The sequence below is a fragment of the Aquila chrysaetos genome, chromosome 12 (assembly GCF_900496995.4).
Source record: "Aquila chrysaetos chrysaetos chromosome 12, bAquChr1.4, whole genome shotgun sequence".
Taxonomy (NCBI): Eukaryota; Metazoa; Chordata; class Aves; order Accipitriformes; family Accipitridae; genus Aquila; species Aquila chrysaetos.
This window is the reverse complement of record NC_044015.1, coordinates 31,170,747-31,188,759: the sequence shown is the minus strand read 5'-3', so window position 1 is coordinate 31,188,759 and position 18,013 is coordinate 31,170,747.

Sequence of the window (18,013 nt, the reverse complement as noted above, 5' to 3'; positions counted from 1 at the left end):
AGCAAACCCCTTTGCGCCGGCATTACATAAAGCTGCTTCATTCTGCTCCAGGAAGTGGCATTTAATTACCCAGCCTCTCTGGTAGTAAATAGGTTTGCAACACATTACAAAAGGCTGTATTATTTTTTTTTTCCCCAACCCTGCTCTGTGCACTGCGCTGGTAAGCTCATCCCCTGGGAATACCAGCTCCAAAATAGATTTGCTCCCTTGTTGGAAATAATCAAATGGGAATCCAAGCTGGCTGAGCCCAAGCCCAATTCCTCCCTTTGTTCTAGGGCTCTGGCAGCGAAGGGGTTCAGAGTGGGGTGACAGGAACTCGCCTTCTCTTTAATTGACCTCCGATGATGAAACAATCAACCAAACAATTTAGAAATGTGCATCCAGTGAGATCATCGGGAAAACTACTCCGGGAAGGAGCCTGGGGAAAGGAAGGTGGCGGTAATCCACCTGCTCCAGCCGCCTCGGCAGGCCTCGTTGCGTAGCACAGCATGGCACGGCACGGCCACCCAGCGTCCCCTGGGCCACCTTGCTGCGGCTTCGCGCCGGCAGCCACCTCGCTGGGGCCAACACCGGCGAAGGGGGCAGTGGGACCTGCCCCAGCAGGCAGGGCAGGGGGTAAATGGCACCGCTTCCCATCCACCATGGTGCCAGCACCACTGCCGGTGCCAGCACCACTGCCAGGGTCACAATGTCACCAAGGCCATCCCGGATTCCCCCCCCCAAGTCCTAAAGGCAGGGGGGGTGGCCGGAGCCACCTGCTCCCATGGGACACCCATCCTCCTCGTTTCCAGCCCCAGCCCATCCTCAGCTGATGGGTGCCCATTTAACCCATGCCAGCACCAAGCGGCAGCGCTGCCCATCTCCAACCCCAGCCACCCCGGCCCCACTGCGAGCACAGCCGCCCCGATGGGCATTTCTAGGACAGGACCTGCTATTCCAGCGTGCTGCGGAGGGAAAAACCCTCCTGTCCTCACGAGGGCTGCCTCCCTGGGGATTTCCATCCCTGGCACCCTTTCCTCAGCTTTTTGCAGCCCGGCGGGAGAGCAACCACCCGGGAAGGGCTGGCACAGCTCCCAGGCCCTGGCTGCGCCGGCAGGGCTGCCCCGGCTTCCCCAGCCCGGGCGAGAGCAGGCTCCGGCTTGGCATGCGGCAGGGGCTAATTTTGGCCCAAAGGGTTTCCCTTCAGCAGACTCTGCCGCCAGCGTGGTTTTGAAGACAATCTTAGCCGGAGTCTTCCTTCCTCGGCTGCCAGTGACCCGGAGCCGGGCCAGTGTGTTTGTGTTGTGTGTGCATGTGTGTGTATCTCCAAACCGCAACAAATATTTCATGTTCGTTTTCTTTCTTTCCCTTTTTTTTTTTTTTTTCCCCCCTCCAAGCCCTTGGCTGTGGTATTTAAATAGTAGGTGTGGTCCCGGCGCTGCGTGCCAAAACCAACACCAGCTCCGGAGCAGATAACCCTGTGAGCAAACGCAGCAGCAAAACCATGCCGAGCTGCCGGCAGAGCCGCACCAGGATGGGCAGCGTTGCCAGGTACGGCCACGGCACAGCCCCACAGGCAGGCAGCAAGTGGGCGCAGTGGCCGCGTGGCTCCCTGGCCCCCTACACGAAGGCTCGGCCGGAGGGGCCGGGGCAGACGGAGGAGGCGGTGGAGGCAGCATGTCCAGCCACAGAGCCATGCACTCGCTGCTTGCTGCATGCAGCCAGGAGCTGTTTGGGAGGGATCCGGATGGTCATCAGGTTTTTTTTTTATAAATCAAGACAAAACATTTTGCTTAATTGTCTATTTTCCATGTTATAAATAATCAAAAGGATTTTTCATTAAAAATACTACTTTTCTCCCAAAAAAGTAGAGTATGAGCAAGTGGGAGGAGAAATCCCTCCAGTGTTTTTAAGAGCAGCTCGCAAAGAAACTTTCTTACGCCCTGATGTTTTTCTCATCCAAGCCGAAAGCCCTGAAATATGGTGAACGTCATGTATTTCAGCATGAGTCACTTGGAGAGAACCGGCTGCTTCACCTACCCTGGCAGCACTGGTGGTGCTGGCATGCACCAAGGACGGTGGGGACAGTTGGGATGGAGGGAACCTCTGGGTGCTCTTGGTCCACGGATGGACAGAGACAAATCCAGGCAGGCAGGAGAGGAATAAAGAAAGATTGCTGCAGACCCAGAGCCCAAATCCTACCCTCCCTTTCACTGGGGCTGCAGCCATTTCTGGGGATAGAGAGGGGTTGCCTCAGAGAAACCGTCAAGCTTTGAAGCTTTGTGGCACAAGCATAATCCCCAGGAAGCTCGCGAGCTCATCCGCAGGCGAAGGTGCACACGCATGTGTGGCGTTGGCTGTACCGCAGCCAGTTGCGCGGGAGCTGCAGCACCCCGGCTCCAGCAGAGCCTGTGCCTGGCTGCCTGTGTCCCCCAGGGCAGCACCCGCATCTGAAAAGATGGAGGAAGATCCTTATCACAGCCTTCAGGGCTGGCAAGGAACCTTCCTCGGAGGGGAGGTTCTCTTCTCCCAAGGTTTTGCTCCTGAGGGGACCCGGTTGCCATCTGCAAGCCATGGGATAGCAGGGCAGCGTCCCAGGGGAGGGATAAGGGGGAAGCCTGAGCTTTCCCAGCCCCAGCATGCACACCCCGCTCTCCTCCTCGCTCCCTGGGTGGCCCTGGTGTGGCAACCCCGCTTTGCTCCTGCCCTAAGCTGGCACCCTGCAGGAAGAGTCCCGCCAGCATGCTCCCAGAGCAGAGACCACCACCCTGGGGTGAAGGGTCCCTGGGACCCCCAGCTGCTGGGGGCAATGCTGGGAGATGAGGATGCTCCTCTCCACCTGCTCCAGGGCACCAGGCTGCTGGGGCTGGAGCCCAGCAGCCTGCCCGGAGGATGCCAGTGGATAAGTGTCCCCTGGCCTGATGGTGCCCAGAGTTGGCCGCTGGCTGCTTGTCCCTGAGCTGAGCTGGTGCACGGCCACGGCCAGGCGTGCGGCAGGAGCAGCCATGGCACCCCTCCCTGCCTCCCGGCCCCGCAGCCGCTGCAGTGCTGGAGCGGAGCCGGCCAGGCGTGCAGCGCTTCGCCAGCAGCACAAGGTGCACGGCGGGGCCGGGATCCACCCAGCCCGTGGCAGAGTAGGAGGGTCCTTGGCAGACGAGGTGCTATTTTAAAATCCACAGCCGAGCCGGCTCCCTGCCCAACCTCGGCGTGTGTTCGGGCTACAGGCAAACAGCCCCAAGCCCAAATCCAACCTCTAGCAGCCTCCATTTTCCCCAGCTCCATCTTCCCCGCTGCGCCTCGGTCCCGCTAGGCTGCTACCTCCCACGTGCCATCGAGGGGCTCGGCGCAGCTGCGGCATCCCGTGGCTCCCAGGGGACCGCTCGGCCCCACTGGCGCGTGTCCCGCTGCGGAAAGGAAAATAAGGTTCGGATGTCACCTCCCCAGTCAGGAGAGGAAAAATCTTTCCAACAAAACACGCTTTTAATTCCTCACTAAGCGTAGCTGGCATTGGAGTCCCCAGCCCCCAGATTCCGGGCCGAACAGGGAATTTTCCACCTACATCAAAGCAGAACCGTGCGGTTTTGCAGGGATGGACGCGGAGGCCGTGCCCTGCGCACCTGCCCGCCTGTGCACTTGTTTTGGAAAGTGGTGGTGACTGTGAGGCACCGTGCAGGACCCCGAGGTCCCCCGCTCCCCACCGTGCCGGTTCAGTCCCTCCTGCCTCCCCTGGCACCCTATGCATCGTGTGGCGCAGGGGAGCTGGGGGACTTTCCCAGGGCCGATAGCCTTAAAATCATCTCCCCTCCCAGAGACATGGAATGAATGAGGCCTGACAGAACTCGTGGTACATGTGAGGGCAAGGAGGCTGCTGGAGGGGGGGGTGCAGGTCATAGCCGAGCCCACACCATGGGCTGGGGAGTTGGGGGGGTTGGAGAAGGGATCTCTGAGGGTTTAGAGCTGTAAGACCACCCTGGCCCCACTGCTGCCCCCCATGCACGGCCCCACATTCCTCCTCCTGCTCTGGGGCTGCTAGGGGGCAGGGGGAGCTTCTATGGGGCTGCAGTGAGGCTCTGTGGGCTGTGGAGCGATCCATGGAGCTGGTGTGGCTCTGTGGGGCTGTTTTTTGGGCTCCCCGTGGGGCTGTGGGCAAGGGACCATGCAGGGGGGGAGCCCAGTCCCATATCCCAGGCACTCCGCACACCAAGCTCTTTGCGGACCCTGCCCTCACAGGCTTACAGCCCAGGGGTGGTGGGGGGTAAGGAGCCATGGGACGGTGGGCAGCTCCCCCCACCCACCCTGCCCAAGGGAAGGCCCAGAGCGGCTTAGGGGACCGGTATGGAGTGGGGATGTGGGGTGACACAAGGGTGCCCTGGGGCCAGTAGAGCAGCACTGGGATGGTGCTGGGAGGAGGAGGAGGAAAGCCTTCCTCCCTGCCTGGGGGGGTCGGGGGGTGCCACATCCCAGTGGGACTGTGGCCCAGCCTCGCTCTGAGCAATTCAGTGGATTTAGGGAGCTGGGATCCTCCTAAAGTGACTCAAAGCCAGGTTTGACTCAGTAAACCTGCTCCAGTTCACCTGGTGCAAACAGGGCCAGAGCGGGCACAGGGGCTCGGGGGACACCGCGGGGGGGGGCTCAGGCCGTGCCTGGTCACCACCCCCAGACCACCCCTGCCCTGGATGGGGGATCTCTTCCCCCAGCCCCTCTGGGTGCAGGTTTGGTGGATGCACCTCCCCATTAGCCCAATCTGATGCACTTCAAAGCCGAGAGCAGAGCCGAGCTCCAGGCCCTGCGGTAGGAGCCGCCTGCCCTGGGGACATTAGTGGCAGGCAGGGGGACATGTGGGCAGCCCGGGCTGGCAGTGGGGATGGTGGGAGATTCCTCCGGGAATCTGCGCTTCCCATAAAGGGGCTGGTTCCGGGAAGGCATTGAGGTTGTGATGTCCCGCACCTGAGGCATCAATGGGACAATTACGGGGCCACTCAAGCCGCCTGGGAACCTTTTTGTCTCCAGCCAGGTCTGCTTCCACCCGACGGTGATTTTGGGAATCTTCTCCCCTCCAAGTCCACAATTGCAGGGTCATTTGCATCTAAAATGGGAGCTGGGCTCTTTAGCAGCTTGTCTGCTCCTGATAACGGGGGCTGGGTGCCTGCTCGGGCACTAAACCCACTAATGCAATCAGCGGAGCCGGAGGCTTCTGCATATCAAAGGTCCCGGGCTCTCTTATAGCAGCCTCCCGGCCACAAACCTCCCCTCGGCCATCTTTTATCACTGCCCCTGGCCGCGGGGAAGCCCCAGGAGCAGGGATGGAGAAGGGCCACCAGCCCTCCCCGGGTCCCCCCACCCCTGCGCCCTTGCCAGCACCCCTCTCGAGCACCCCGCTGCTGAGGTTTCCTTCCCCGTAGGGCTGCACGGAGGAGCTTTTGTCCCCATGCACGTCGTGGAGGAACGTGGCCGTGGCCAGACTGGGGAGAGGGCCGCAGCCCCCGCCCAGGGGGGCCGTGGGGCCAGCGCAGGGCAGGAGCACCCACAAACACTGTGACTCACGTGCGGGGTTACTAACAACATCCGAAAGGAAACTGGCTGGGGCAGCCCTGGCCCACATTCCCTACGCCAGGGAGTGGCACCGTCCTCATCCCGCTGCGAGGTGTCCCTAGGGAAAGGACCGGACCGGCAACCCCGGTGCCACGTACCGGCAGGGAGAGCGCTGCTCGGCATGTGCCTAACGGGGTGCCGGGCGCTGGAGGCTGGGCTGGGTGGGACAGCCTGCATGGCCTGGCTGTGGCTGCTGCATCCCCTGAGGCGTGCTTGCAGATCGACCAGCTTCTCCTTCTCTCGGGAAAGAGCTTTCCTCCTTGCTCATCCTCTCTGCACCCCCAGGACCCCCCCAGAGCACCTTCCCTGGGTGTGACGAGGACACTGCCCCGCGGACTAAGGTGGCATCACGCTGCACCTGCAGGCGGGACAGACCTGAGCCATCTCTGCATCCAGAGGGATGTGCTCGGTGCTCCCACACCACAGGGTGGTGGCCCTACGCCTCCTGCTAAGGACGACCCTAGAGCCCCCTCAGGTCACTGCATAATCCTTGCCATAGGCAGGTGCTGGAGACCAAGCCCTGCCTGGATGGGCTGCTGGCTACAGCTCTCCTCCATCTACAGCAGTGTCCCAGGTCCGCTGGAGGGACAGCACGGTGCTCCTGGAGGGACACAAGGACACCTATGCAGTGGCACAGGGGTGCTGGCTGCGCTGGCTCAGCACTGTCCGGGATGCTGGCCCATGGCTCCCAGCTGGCAGTCACCTCTCAGGGCAAACAGCTGCTTTCCCATGCCCCTCCACACCCCACCGGTGGTGCCGGCACCGGTGCCAGCGACTATTGCCATATGGTGCTGACGTGTACACAGCGCCTGCGTATGCGCAGTGTGGCAGGAGCGTTTGCACTGGGGGCTGCCCAGCCTTGGAGGGACCCAGCACCCCCCAGCCGTCTGCACCCTTTTGCAAAGAGCAGGGTGAGGGACATCAGGTGCCCGCACAAGGGATGGGGCCCCACTGCTGCCTGCCCCATGCTTGATCTGGCCTGCTGGAGATGGGCTTGTGGCATGGCCAGGAGCCCCCTGCGTGCTGGGGAAGGAGCCCTTAGGGCAGGGAAGTGGGTTTTGCTGTGCCTGCCGGCTGCTCGGGACTGCCTGGTACAACCAGGGAGTGCAGCGGGATGCTGGGCAGCTGCGGCAATCCCACCCCGGCAGGGAAAGCTGGCAGTGACTCACCACCCTTGCTGGCCCTGCCTGCTGGGCGACTCCTCCCGCACCCTGTCCCGTGGGTCCCACCAGCACCTTCACCCTCCATAGGGCAGCGGCCGCGGGCCCAGATCCTGCGGGGCGCTGGGAGGATGTTGGCAGGGACGGCTGCCAGCCGTGGGGGGTGTCCCCTGGGCCTGGGCATGGAGGGACCCCGTGCCCCGTGGCAAAGGCTGCACCGTTATCAACCTGCTCTCCTGCCCTGGTTTGGTGGTGCCAGACCCGGGACAGGGTCAGGAGAAAGTCATCCTTCACCCCTTCCACCCTCCCCTGCCCCTGCTTCCCCCTGCCCCGGGGGCAATACGCACCCAACCCCTCCCGCAGGGTCCCTCCATCCTCCTGCTCCCAGCCAGTGCACGGGCGGGGAGAGGAGGAGCCCTTTTGGGGCTGTCCCTGTCCCCAGAGCAGTGCCTGGGGCTGAGCCGAGCCCTGCGCAGCCAACACCTCACCTGGCCGCCGCCGCAGGGCTCGCAGGGGTGTGCGCATCCCGGAGGAAGGATGCAGGCAGCGTGTGCCTGCATCCAGGGAGGACAGAAAGTCACATCGGGATGCATCCAGGTGGTCTGACCCCATTTTGGGAAGGGGACTCTGGGTCGAGGCGGGGCAGGTAGGGATGGGGCTGCAGGCGGGAGGTGGGGAGGGGACCAGATTTGGAAACCTCCCCAGGAGGTTTTGCAGAGGTTAGCTCCCCTGCACTGCTGCCGCTGCAGCAAGCGGGTGCCTGTCTCAGTGCAGTGGTCCCTTGCAGCGTGTGATGTGCTCTGGTCTTGCCACATCCAGGGTGGCAGCAAGCCCACGAGCAGCCCCTGAGCGTGCATGAGGCCTGGACCCCCGTGCCGATTGCAGCAGTGAAGACTTGGGACGGGGAGATTTACGCCCAGGGTCTGACAGCAGGCAGGCTTGGGGCTGGCAGAGCGGGGGCAAAGCCCTGCCTGCCCCAGCCATCCTGCACAAGTCCTGCAGGTACCCAAGCTCCCGGGGACCTGCACCAGCTCCCAGCTGACTCTCCTGGGTTGCAGGAGCGCAACCGTGCGTACACTGATGCTTTGCCGCTCCCTGTGCTCCCATGGCTAAAGATGGGTCATGTGAACCAGCGCATGGAGCCAAGGACCCCAAAACCAGCACTCCAGAGGCGTGTGGGGAGACAGCATGGGTGGTGGTAGGGAGCTGCAGGAGAAGCTGGGGTTAGTGGTGCCTGTTTTCTGCAGGCAGGGCTGGGCAGTCGGACCCCAGCTCTGCTGGTTGGTGGTGCTGGTGTGGTTACCTGGTGGTTTGCATTTTTGGGGGTCTCCCTGCAGCTCTGCTCCATCCTGGGGGCTGGGTACGGTGAGGGGCAGAGCAGAGGGATCAAAGGGGTGGGGGAGAGGAGCAGCTCGTGAGTTGTGGGTCATTATCTGTTATTAACATCTGTAATCTCTCAGAGAGCAAACTGAGATTTACAGCCTGTTATTAGGCTGTTACTCAACCTGTTGTGCAACAGCTCAATTTAAAAAAAACTGAATGTGATTAATAGCCCGCTAATAAGGGGGAAATCTCTCCTATTTAATTCAAACAGCCTCTGCCTAGGCACTCCAGGAAGGTAATGGCTCTCAGCCCAGGCTCCCAGGCTGGCTACTGAGCTCCTGCTGGGATCCCCCTGGGACCCTCCATACCACAGGACACAGGCACTGGGTGGGGGTCCTGGGAAGCAATGGGTGCTGCTCCCCCCTACAGTTCTGGGGTCGCAAAGGCATCGGGGTGCAATCGCTGCATCCTCCCAGTGCTGGCTCCATGTGAATGGGGGTCCTGCCTGGTCCCTGGCCGTCCTCTGTGGTCACACTCTGGAGGAGGTGGAAATTCTGAGTCAGTTGTGGTTCTTATCCAAGCATCTCACCTTTTGTTTGGCGGTGACTCGCACCTGACTCACTTTGACCCCACAGCTTCCTGCCCTCCTGCCTTTCACTGCCCGTGGTCTGGAGGGTGCCCTTGGCCCCCAGACATCCGTACCCCGGCTACAGCTTCATCTCTTTGTTCTCACCCCCTTTTCCAGGCATCTGAACCAGTCCTGCCTGTAAACACCTCCCTGGCCCTGAGACCACCACACTGGGGGTGCTCCCTGGTTCCTGAACCCCTCTGCCCCTGGGTCTTCGCTTTTCCAAGTTGTCCCTTGGTAGGATGGGGACAAGCAGGCAAGCGACATGTGGCTGTTCCCCCCAAATCAAATCTCTGGACACTATTTTCATCCCACCTGGACCCCAAGGACCTGTCCCTGGTCCAGGAGGGGGGAATCAGCACAGCTGGGTAGAAAAGATGATGCCAAGAACCCCTTGTGCTTTGCAGCCTGGATTTGGCCCCTGCTGCTCATCCTGTCCACAGCCTCACTCAGCTGGCTTTTGACCTGATGACTGAGCACTGTGGTTAATTGGATTGCAGCCGGCCCTGTTCCTACCCCTGCTGCCAGCCCAAGTCCTGCCCGCACTCCCGGGATGCTCCAGGAAAGCCGCTGCCTGGGACCCACCTCTCTGCAGCCTTTCCCTCTCCCTGCAGCATTAAATCCCTCGACCGCTTCCCTTTGGACACACGCTGGCCCTGCCCAGAGGGACTCACAAGCTCTGCCCCGGGTGGAGGGTGTGGGCATCCAGGAGCTGCTGCCATCTGCTCCTGCAGGGTCTTCTCCATCCTTGGTTGAAGGCAACATCACCTGCAATTGCTGGTGCTCCAGGTCTTGCCAGCAATAGCCGGTCTCCAGGGCCATCCTCTGGGATGGCCTGTCCTGGGGTTGTTGGAGGTACCTGGGGGAGGAAAAGCAGCCCTTGCCACCTCCAGATGACACCCTGGGAGGACTGGAGGGTCTATTGGCAGTTTCTTCCAGCAGCATGAGGTCTGTTTGGGAGCAAACACACCTGGGGAGGGCTGGGGAGGGCTGGGGAGCCCACAGGGCAGTGGGAGCACAGACAGCACCCATGGGCACGAGGGCAGTGGCACATTGCAGTAGGGGACACAAGCCTAGAGCTGGGTTCCCCACTTCCTACGCCCGGCCACCCTGCAAGCCCAGGTGGCTTTGGTTCGCCCTGCCCAGCCACTGGCGATCGCTGGTGGAACTGCCACCCTCCACCGTCACCCAGCGCAGGGCTAAAGCGGGCAGGAGCTGGGTCCCTGGCCCCTGGGCTCCCAAAAGCATTCCGGACGGCTGCCACTGCCAGCGGGGTGGGCAGCCGCACTGTGCCAGCCTGTCGCACGGTTGCTCAACGCTGCGGAGGAGGGCAAGCTGAACCCGTCCCGGCAACCCACGCACTTAATTAGGGCCTTCGCGGCGCCTCGTCAGCAGGGCGCCCTCGCTGCCCCGGCCGAGCGAGCGTCGTTGCGCGCGGCGCGGTGCACGCGGCGCTGGAGCCCGGCCGCGCTGGCAGGCCTGGCCCTGCCTGCATCTCACGTGGCGCAGTGGCTGGGCTGCATTTTCCACATTCCTCCCGGCTCTGAGTCACCCGCACCTCCGCTGCCAAAACCTTTACCTGCGCCTGGCCGTGCTGGCAGCCCGCGCTGGCTCCAGTGGCCAGGCGCACGGCTCCATGCGATGCGATGGGCACCTGTCCCTGCACGGATGCTCCAGGGTGCCCTCCCCTGCCCCGGGGCTGGGTTTCGCACCCACCAGCGTGGGGCAAATGCTCCTGCCCTGCCCTGGGGAAGCTTTGGTGCTGGGGGTCCTGCACCCTGTGGGAAGCCGGGGAGCACCCACCCATGTACCCTTTGCCCCAAGCAGCCTGGGAAGGGGTTTGCATCCTCTGCCACCGCTCCCTGGCCCTGGCTCCAGGCACTGCACGCGGCCTCGCTAACCTCCTGCCGCCTCCTGTCCCGGCTCGCTGCGGTGCTTGACTCTTTCGAAGAGCGCGGCTGTGCTGCCAGCAGCCTCACCCTGCCGGCAGCCAGCCCGCCCCAGCCCCGGCCCCTGCTCGGGGCCACCTGCGCGTCCCCATGTCCCCATCCAGGCACGCTGGGAGTGTCACCCCCCAGCACCGGGGCTGGCCCGGCATTTGCAAAAGTAGCCACGACCAAGGCCTTGGGCACACGAGAAGTGCTTGGCTGGTGGCACTGGGTGCCAGGGAGGCTGTGGGGATGGAGTGAAGAGAGAGGGTGCACGGGGCTCCCCCCTACATCCCCCCCAGCAGCCCCTTGGGACGGCTCGCTGTCTGCAAGGAGCGCCTGTGCCTCTCCCACCGCCTGCCCATCCATCCCAGCACGGCACTCCCCAAATCCACTGTGGGGCCTGGCAAAGCTGTGCTAGGGATTGCCGAGACCCGGCCCAGTGCCGGTGTGAGGTGTGACCCCCCAGCGTGGCAGCGATTCCCACGCCATCTGCCCTCCAGCGGGGCTGTGGGCTCACGCCAGTGCCAGCGTGTGCGATGGCTTTGCCGAGCCATGGCTGAGCCCAGGGCAGCGTGGCCGCGCGGGTGGAGGCCACGTGGGTAGAGGACGAGTCCAGGCGACCTGGCACACAGCGGTACCTTGCCAGCCCCGCACTTGGGACAACCTGGGGGGAGCAGCTGGGTGGGGGATCTGTGTGCATGTGGGATGTACAGGAGCGTGGGGACGTGTGGCGGGTGTGTGTGTGGTCTGGGGGTGTCTGTGGGGGTGTGCCACGTGTCCCTGTCCCCATGTAGTGTGCAGGCACACGTGAGCCTGAACTGAGCCGTGGGGCAGGGGAAGGAGTGGAGTGAAGGGGGTTGGGTGAGTGGGCACATGGGGGGGGTTTGCATGCATGAAGGCGTGCATGTGGATGTGAGGGGGCGATACATGGTGCGGGGTCGAGGTGGGTTATGCATGGATGTAGTGGGTGTGCACAGTGTGTATGTGATGTATGCATGTGTGTAAGGCACATATATATATGTGTGCGGGGTGTGCATACATGTGAGGGGTGCACATGGATTCAGATGGGGGCATTTGTGGGGTGCATATGTGTATGGGGGACACTGATATATGCACAGCGTGTTTGGGGGACCGTGTGTGGGGAGGCCTGCGCATGCGTGTGGGACGTATGTGTAGGCACATGCACAGTGCCTGGAGGGGACAGTGTAGAGGGGGTGCAGGGAGTGTGCACGCGGGTGGCGTGCGTGTGTGTGCAGGGATGCGCACTGCAAGGTGCATGCCGTGTCAGGGCGTGTGTCCGTCCACCTGCGCCACATGTGTACACGTGCAAGTGTCGCCAGTAGCAGTTCCCGGTGCGCAGCGGCGTGCCGGTGAGCACTGCCGGCTCACTTGGCAGTGGGTTGGTGAGTTCTCATGCAAGCAGGTGGCTGGGGAGCAGCCCTGAGCCCTTCCTGGTGCCTCTCCCCAGAGCGGTGGCTCCAAGCCGTGACACAGGGGCCAGGCTGTCTCTTTCCGGCTGTTTCCCAGCCTGTCAGGCCAGTCCTGTCGGGTCTTGCCGCGATTTCCCAGATGGCTGCTTGGCACCTGCCTCTTCCCCGTCCGGATGGGCAAGTTCCTGGAGCACCAAGCTGGGGCGACGCATCGCCCTGGCTCCTGCCCTGCCTCCCCAGCTCCATGCTCCAGCTCCAGCATCCTGCTCAGGTGCTGGCCGGCTCCCTGTGGTGCCGCGGCCGCTCTACCTGGGTGATGCTGAGCGGGAGGCGAAGGAGTGGGACTGTGAGCGCCGGCAGCAGGCGGGCACTGAGTCACACCGGGGCGGGAGGCAAGGGGAGAAACCTGCCGCCTCTCTGCCGGGCGGTTGGGGCGGCCAGACTGGCTGGGCCAGTCAGGCCCGGGCGGGCAGCGTGGGTGCCTTTTGTTCGCCACCATGGCTGGAAGACGTGCCGGGAGAATCTGCGCTGGTGGGCACAGTCATTTCCCGGTGCCAGAGCCCAGGGAGAGGTGCCCACTGGGGCCAGGCAGGAGGGCAGGGGCTGCCCAGGGCTGGGAACTGGGCAGGCAGAGCCAGGCTGGGATGGCTCCGGTGAGCCGGGCTCTCCCTCCCACTGCACAGGATGGTGCTGGCCACACGGGGATGCCCGGCCTTGGGAAGAGGCTGGATCCTCTGCCAAACTCACGCTGCCCATAGAAAACCCTTTCCCCGGCCAGAGCCGCCTGCAGCTCCGCGCCAAGGATGAGGACGTGGTTTTGAGCAGAGGGTGTAGCTGTGGCCGCAGGCGGGCATGTGGGAGCCACTTGCCATGCCGAGCACTGCTGTGCCTTGCTGTCCCCTCAGCCTGCTCGGGGCAACTCAGGCTGTGCCACCACTTCTGCCCCAGCAGCAGGACAGCTCATGCACCCGCTCACTCACCCATCCTTCTGCACATGGGGAAACTGAGGCAGAGAGTGTGACGGAAGAGACATGCTGGGTTAAGCCCCAGAGAAGCTGCAGGCACTGAGCCAGCAGCCCTGCCCAGCCCCGCGCAGTCCCAGAGCATCCTTCAGGGAGAGCTGGAGCATGCGGCTCAGGTACTGTGGTGATGCCAGACCCATTTCAGTGTTCCCAGCAGCCAGGGGACTGTCCTGGGGACATGCCCCTCCAGGCCATGCTAGGTTGTGCCTCCGTGCCCTCCTGGCCACGCCGAGCAGGACATGGGCTCTTGGCTGGGGCAGGGGAGGCACAGGCCCCCGGGCACCCGGACCTGCTCTGTTTATTCCCACAGCTGGTGATTAGCATTGCTGCTGGGGTCTGTAATTACCCGCAGTTCTCCCCACCCGAAGCAGGGGCTGCCGGGGGAGCACAGGGGCGGTCAGGATCCCAGGGGGACAATCCCCCAGCAGGGAGACAGAAGGACCCCCGGGCTAGAAGCCCCCCTGGTACCCTTGCCAGACCTAGGGGCTGCATCCCCACCAGAAGGACAGAAGGGCACCCCACATCCCAAGCCTTTCCAGGAGCCCCTTGAGTGTGGTGTCCCAGCAGCCGCTGAGCAGGGTCCTGGGTGCCAGGGCAGGAGGTAAGCGAAGGGGGAACCGCTGGGGCAGCCCACGGGATGGAGGAGTGGGACTGGGTAACCCCACTGCTGAGTGAGGGTCTCCCTGAGCAAGCGAGACAAGATCCTGGCTGGTGGAGGAGGGATAGAGCCCTGTGGTGCCCGGAGGCTGGGCCCTTGAGCTCAGCTCTCCATCCCTAATGATGTCCCTCCCATCCCTGCCATGACATCTGGTTAATGAGCCCCGTAGCTCCTGCTGGGAAGGTGCTGGGAACCTTGTCCCACTGCCACGGTAACTCTTCCCTGCCCGGGCTCTCACAGCCTGCTCTGTACCCTCTCCTTGCCAGCACCCAGAGGATGAGGATGCACCAGCCATAGGGATCCAGACTTTGGGGCCACTGACAAGTCCAGATGCCCCAGCAGAGCCAGGATGTGCCCAGCTTGTGTGGTTCCATCCAGCCCCACAAGTGTCCTGGGGAGTGCGTTGGGGGATGGCCATGTTGAGGAGACCCAAAGGTCCCCATGGTCCCTGCAGGGCAACGGGGTGGGCGTGCAGGGATGGGGCCGTGGCAGGGGCCAGGCTGCACCCCGAGTGGGTATTTAGGGGGCAGCTCTGCCCACCGCAGCCAGTGGCGATTGCATGCCAGGGCCAGGGCCTGCCGTGGTGTAAGGCAGCAAACACATTGCCCCAGACGGGACAGCAGCAATTCGCATCACTGGAGGAACCTGCTTCTGGGTGCGAGAGGGTGGCAGAGCCTGGCACACCTGCACGCACCTGTGCAAGGGGCTGTACGTGCCTGGCACACACAGGGATGTGCAGAGAATGGGCTGATCCCCTGCAGCAGCATGTGGGCAGCATCTGCGACCCCTGCCTGGCCCCAGTGCCAGCAGATCACAGCAGTGTCTAGGGCAAGGGTGCTGGACACAAGGGTCCCAACAAGCCCACTGTGTCCCCGGCATTGTCCCACCAGAGCCCTCACCCCATGAACAATGCTCCCCTGGGGCCAGGACAGGTAGAGCAGGATCCCTGCCCCAGCCTGTCATTTCGGCTCTAATTGGATCCCCTGCTGTTCCCCTTCATCAGGGCTGAATGAGGGGCTGGCTAACGAGGGGAGTGTGATTAGCAGGGCAGGGGGCTGGCTCTGGGTACAGGGAGGCTTCCCTGGGCTGGGTAATGACAGGCTTTTGTCCCCTCTGCTCCTGCCCCCCCCCCCCACAGATGCAGGTGGATGAGGATGCCCCAGGCAAAGAGTGGGTACCAAAGGGCTGAACTCAGCAAGTCCCAGCCATTCCCACCCCCCCGCAGTGTCACACTAAGGGGATGCCTCGGCTGCTGGAGCCTGACCAGGGACCCAGGAGTCCTGGCTCCAGCTCAGCTGCCCAGCCCCAGTGCATCAGCTGGGGGGGGGGAAATCCCAGAGCTGTCACCCTCAGGCCTGGGGATCCTGGGCTGGGAAACCCATCCAGCCATCACGTCCTGTCTTGGGACACCACATTTCTGGTGGCCAGGGGGTACCCAGGATGGGATGGATGCCTGGACAGCGGGCTCCAGCCTGCATCAGCCCCTGGCCAGAGCAGCATGGAGTGCAGAGACACACGGGGCCAGTTGCCCCCCACGCTGCTCACCCATGCAGGTGCCAGCATGGGAACACACATCAGCCGGCACCGTTGGGGACACATATTCAAGCCCATGGCTGCTGGGACCCAGGGACAGGGTCTGGCTCTGCATGGCCTGAGCTGAATGCTGTACCTGGGAGCAGTCAGGGCAGAGCAGGGAGAGGAGTGGGACCAGCTCCCACTCTGCTGTGGGTGCTGAGGGTGCTCTCAGGCCTTTGGGGATGGAGGTGTAGGTCCCCACTTTAGCCAAGCTCACATGGCCAGCACTCAGACACACTTCAGCCCTGCTGGCGTCCTGCACCCTGTAAATCTGCAAGGACACAGGGAGCCCAGGCTGGACATGGCGTGCACGGGCAGGACCCTGCAGTGGGACCCTGGTGCACCCAGCACACCGGGCAGGTGCCATGCCTGCAGCCTGGCAAGCAGGCGGGTGGAGAGGCAGATGGATCGTGTGCGACAGGCTGGGGATAATTCGCTGCTCCCAAGGAGAGAAATCCTCCACCTGGAAAGGAATCTGCCCCCCTCCGCCCTCATCCCAGGAGGCTGCAGGGCCCGGAGGGGCAGGGAGGGGTGTGCAGGTGGGCTGCTGCGCCGTGAGCCTGCGCAGGCAGGGCAGGCAGCACCCCTCACTGGGGCAGGGCACCCGCAGCGCTGCCATACCTGACCGGGACCCTTCTGCCCCACGGACACGAGTCTGGATACACTGGTGGGATGCTGGGGAGGAAGCCAGGGTTGGTTCCAGCTGCTCACCCACCCTGCAGCTGCACGTGCACAACCGCCACGGCCAGCACGGTCCCTATACTGGGGGTACGTGCTGGGGTGAGCTGGAGGGCGCTTCCTGATCCCGACGGCCACTGGCCACCGACAGCCCAGCAGCTCCCATCCCTGCATATGGGTGGGAGGGTGATCCTGGCAGGGTGCGGAGAGATGCCCCGGCAAGGTGCAGTACATGCACAGCTGTGGGAAAAGGCTGTGCCGGGCAATGCCGAGAGGGCTGGAAGCCAGAGCGGCTGGAGGGCTCACGGGGAGGGTATAGCCTGCGTGCCCCAGCCCATCACTGCTGCGTTAGGGAAGCCGGCTGCATGGCAGGCCCTGGCATGAAGCAGCGTCTTTGCTGAACACCTCTCTTCTCTCAGCATCTGCCAGGGGATGCAGCGTGTTCCCCTGCGGGTGTCCTGGCCTTGGGGCTGCCGAGTGTGTGCACTGACACATGTGTGTGCGTACACGTATGTATGAGCATGAGCATATCGACTGTGCACGTGACACATCTTCAGTAGGGGCTAATTAGGTAGTGAGCTAATCAGCAAATGACCCTCCCCCATTGTCTTTCTAGGGACAGCAAAGGAGACAAGTGAGGATCAGTGGGGAGATGGAACACCCCCTCCACATCCCTCCCAGCCACCCCTGAGCCACAGATAGCGTCACACAAGGGTCTGGGGGCAGATATCTCCCAGGACGGGGCTTACCCCTCCTTCAGCCGGGTACCTCCATCCCTGGCCTCCCTGTCTCCAGCTCCCTCTCTCTCTGTGGACCAGACTGAGATGATGAGGACAACGTGCCGGTAAGGATGCTGGAGCAGGCTGCTGGGCTGGCAGAGGTGGGGCACTGAGCCCGGCCCTGTGCAGCTCAGTGGCCTCAGCTCCCCAGGGTGGATGGACACACCGGGGGGCACGGGAACACCCTGCTGAGCCAAGGGCACACATGGCCATGCCCGGCACCCTGCCTGCAGCAGGCAGGGCTGCGGCAGTGTGCGTGGTCCTCTTCCCGGCACGGCCACCCTCCTCTGCCGGTCCCTGTGTCGCCTCACCGTCCTGCCCCGCACAAACATTCCCTCACTCCCGGCCACGGTAAATATTGTTGCAGGGCAAACAGTGAATCATCCCCCTTTGTTCAAGTGCTGCTGGCAGCCCCGGCTTGTTCAACTGCTGTTTAATGACCCTCCAGTTGTGTACCCTGGAGGTACTCATTAACCCCAGGCTGCAGATGGTGAGGAGGATGGATCGGAGCCAGCCGGGAACAGTTTGCCAGTGCTGGGGACCGGCTCCAGGCAAATTCTGGTGACCTTTTACCAGGTGCCAACATGCCAGAGGTATCCCCTCACACCTCTGCAAGGTGCGGCCAACCCACTGTCAGCCCAGCATGCCCGCAGGCCCACAGCCACTCCACAGCATGGCATGGCACAGCACATGGGGCTTTGCTCAAAGCAGCATCCCCTTCAGAGCATCCCCCTCCAGATCAGCCCATGCTCCTGGCAGAGCCGTGAGTCGCAGAGGAGCTGCTAGCTCTCACAGAGGGATGCTCGAGCCTCTGCGTGCAGCAGTAGGGTTGCAGAGGCCTGATGATGGGAGCCATGGGGTGGAGGGCTGTGCAGCACAGCTTGGGCAGGTCGGTTAGGACGGGGTGGAAGTGAGCAGCAGGACACCCTGAGAGGTGCAGGGTACGGGAAATGGGCAGTCCAGGAAGGACTCGGAGGAACTGGCCAACTGGCTCAGAGCAGGGAGATGGGGGAAGCTGGGGGCACAGAGCTGCTGCTCTGGCCTTGATGCCATCCCAGGAGCTGCAGAGAGGCTGCACATCCTACAGAAAGCCCTCATTCCCAGGGGGCACCTGCAAAACTCCAGAGCTCCCCACTAGCGGGTCTGGGAGGGTGCAAACACACCCAGGTGTGCACAGGCTGGTGCCAGCATGGGGTGGCTCCACAGCAGCGGTGCTGGGGCACTTGTGAAGGGCAGGCAGAGGCCATGGGGAGGCAAC